Source organism: Mus caroli, chromosome 6, assembly GCF_900094665.2.
Source record: "Mus caroli chromosome 6, CAROLI_EIJ_v1.1, whole genome shotgun sequence".
Taxonomy (NCBI): Eukaryota; Metazoa; Chordata; class Mammalia; order Rodentia; family Muridae; genus Mus; species Mus caroli.
The window spans coordinates 76,313,675-76,317,860 of NC_034575.1; positions in this window are offsets into that span (position 1 = coordinate 76,313,675).

Here is a 4,186-nt window from a genome sequence, read left to right on the forward strand (position 1 = left end):
ATCTGCAAAATGTGATAAGTGACTCACAGTAAAATTAGGCATGTCAGTAAATAGGCAGTGTGTAAATACCATACACTGATAATTTGAAATACGAACATCCTGAGAACTTGAGGATCACATGAGAAGTAATAAATATACATGTTCTTGAAATACCTTCCGTATACTAAATCAGCATCTGGGGATAAAGATTCACATGTGCTGTGAGGTTTTGGAAAAAATTGACTTCTACAAGTTTACCTCTAACTGCTACATATACACAATTGCATGTGTATGCATGTGTGTGCACATGCACACACACACACACACAGGTGCATGTGCACTCATGCGCATGTGCCCATGTGCATATACATTAGGGAAGGTGAAAGGGGGCAGAGGAAGATACTTATAAAATAAATAAAGGAGAAAAATAAGGAAAGTCAAAATATATAATTGGGGATTATGGGATTATGGGTGATGAATTCTGATCGCTACTTAAACTGCTTGGGATATATTGGCCAATGTCCTGATTGTTGAATAGGATTTGAATATAGAATAAAGCATAATCACAGGCAAACACTATAAACCCAAATTTACTGACATGTTTCAGCCCATTCTCAGTCTCATTTCTTTGATGTAAAACTCTGAAAATAGCTCATTATTGGAATTCTTGTTCAAAGAACATCTGAGAAAATGTTGGTTATCTAGACAGAACTTGCAAAATAATGAAAAGTAATATGGAGATCTGAGTATCTGAGAGAAGGAAGACTGCTGCAGGGACCAAGCTTGCAAATGAACCCCTCTGCTGTGTCACACAGGTTAGATTTGCTCATAGCTCAAAACATCCAGAGTTCTGGAAAGCATTTTCATGTGTAAGGCTTTTATCTTTATATTACACCTGTATAAGTATTTGTGAGTATGAGCATGTGCATATGCAGACATGTGTATGTGTGAGCATGTCTGTGTGTGCCACACCATGTGTGGACATCAGAGGATAACTAACAACTATCAGGCATCAGTTTTCTCTTTCCACTTGGTTGAATTTAATAATGATACCTACCAACTCTATTGACTAACCCTACTCATCAACTCTACCTAACCACATTTCCTAGCCACCCTACCCAATAATTACACTATCACCTCTAATTGTACCATGTTCCCTAAGCAGCAGCTCTACTTATCAACCATCTCCAACAACCCTACCCAGAAACTCTACTCATTAACCATAGCCAAGCACTCTTTCTGTTAACCCTACCCAGAATCCTTACCCAATAACTCAACCCAAGATCGCTACCTAATAAATGGCATCTAACAATCCTATCCAGTACACCTATTATCACCTCTACAAAGCAATTCTATCCAGTGAATACCTCCCATGCCAGAAACCCATTCAGATTTGTATTGTCAACTAAAACTTGTGCCAACTCTCTCTGATCACATACCCACATGAACATCAGTGAATCTGAGTGACACTCAACTGAGTCAAAATTAGACACTCAAGAATCTAAAATTAAATCCCCAAAAATTCTATCTCTACCGACTCTCAAACTTTTATAATGTACTTCTTAAATTTTACTTTATGTCTAGATCTCTTAAAACTTGAAGTATTGGGATAGCTGTGTTTTTTCCTAAATTACAGAAATAATTTAGAAATGATGCTGATCTTGTTTTCAGTGAAACTACAAAAGAGGATCAAGATATTGTGTTCTCTTATACATCATACATTTCTTGTGTTTTCATGCTCCTGTGGATTTCTTATTTTACTTGGAGGAAGCTTTCTAGTTTTAAAAGATTATATTTTCTCACTAGCTTCAAAAGGCTTATCCCATTATTCAGCATAATTTCTCTTTACCCAGTATATAAACTGATAATATTTCCTCGATTAAGGTAGGACCTAGAGATCATTTACTTTATCTATGTAACAATTTTGGTTGGCATGAACTTGTGCTTGCCAACATGACCTCTATCATATTCTAATGATAAGTTTTTATATCACCATAAGACATAAAAATTTGATCATTGAATTGGTAATACTTATCCAACAGGAGAATCAATGAGCTATAATTACTGGAGGGAGGGGAGGGAATGTGTGAGTGTGTGTGTGTGTGTAATGCAGATTATTTTGTTGTTACAACAGCAAAACTGGAATATTTCACGTCTAGAAACAAAGTAATCTTGGACTACATGTAAACTCAATAATATCCATTCATCAGTCACTCTGATCTCACATCTCTATGACTAGGGGATAAATTCTTTCTAATGTGTTCTTAGCAGACCAGTCTCTTCTAGCAACACTAAAGACAAAAATGTCATCAGCTATCAAATAAAACTGACAGCAGAGGGTTCTGTATATTGCTTTCAATTTACCTTCTGTTCCTAGCACAATAACTGAAAAGTGCCTTTGTTTAAGGTGTTCTTTTGTTCTGAAACTGTGAAAAGTTCATAGAATCTTTTCTATGTTGAAATATGCCACATAGGAAATCCTGAATTTATGTTCTGTGATTATTCTAAACCAAATATCACCATACACATTTAACATAGAATAAACGACTCCATCTCTTTTGTAATAAGAGCTATGTCTAACTTTCACAAAAGAATGTGTCAGGATGTCATAGAGACTTTTTGAAAAAGCTTCATGATGTTGTAATATTCTTTCACATATGAGCCTTTTTACTTGCTGAAATGACAGCTATCTCTAAGGGAGGACAGTGTGAAGCTTGGAAGAGAGTCTGTGGTACCTTGCAGACATGCAAGGTAAATCTTGTCTTCTTTTAGAAAAGAATCTCTCTTTGCTTTAGGTACTGCCTGAAGCTTCGTTTTCTATATAAAGCATAAACACACACAATAAGGCAACAATTGGACATCATATAACTCAGGTTCCTTCCTATTTGTAGCAGCAATAAGAACTGACCACCTAGCTAGGTGAATTGTTCAGAAACTAACACAAGTCACTCATCCTAGAATTACCACATTTGAAATGTGAACCATTCCTTTGCCTCTCTACCTCTGTGTGTGTGTGTGTGTGTGTGTACATATATGCACAAAAGGCCAAGTGAGGGTGCTCCTTGCCTTGTTCTATCACTCTCAATTTAAGAAAGGTTCTCTCACTGATCTTGAGCTGAGCTTGAACTAGGCTGACAGTAAGTCCCAGAAACTATACTACTTCCATCCACACATTTCTGGGATTTCAGTGTAGGTATGGTCCAACCCTCTTCTTCTTTATTTTTCTTTTATTGAAAATAGATTTTTTTGTCTTACAATATATTCCAATTATGTTTTTTACTCCCTCTACTCCTCCTAGTTCCTCTCATATCCTCTACCATCTGGATCCACTCCCTTTACATCCCTCATTAGAAAACAAACAGGCTTCTAAGGGATACTATGGTATAGTATAGATAGTATAATATAGATATTATAGTATAGTATAATATAGCATAGTATAGAAGAGTATAACACATTGGAACTAGCTAAAACAAACAAGCAGAAAGAAAAGAATCCAAGAGAAGGCATAAGAATCACAGGCCCTATCCTTTATTCACACAGAAATCCCATATAAAACACTAAACTGGAAGTCATACCATAAACAAAGGGCATAGTGCAAGCCTGGTACATACTGTCTCAGACTGTGAGTTCACAGGTGCTTTAATCGTGATGCTTTAGAGGACCTTGTTTTCTAGGTGTCCTCCATCCTCTCCTTTGCCGTCTATCTGGTGGGATCCTTAAGCCCTCAGGGGAGAGATTTAATGGAGACAACTGGTTTAGGGCTGATTGCTCCAAGTTGACTTCTTTGTTGTGAGTGCTGGACTTTGAACCCAAGTCTGCAAGCATGGGTAAACATCAGATGTTCTTCTCTGCTGAGCCAACTTGCCTATGGTTTGCATTTTTGTTTTCTTTCCTTTCTATTTATACTTCTATCACATATTACATCCTGACTACAGTATCCCATCCCTCCCTTCCCCACAGTCTTTCCCCTCCACTTCGTCTTCCCCCCACATCCACACCTATTTCATCTCCTCTTAGAAAAAAGTAGCCCAGAAGCTGGAAAGAACCCAGATAACAGAAAAGCACCTGGGTAGCTAGGGAGCAAGGTCGGCTGACACTCGCCAGCTACCCACAACACCCTCCACAGGATCTTAAGACTTCTGGTGAGTGGAACACAGCTTCTGCTCCAATCCAATTGCGCGCGGGACCTGAGACTGCATTAGTTAGG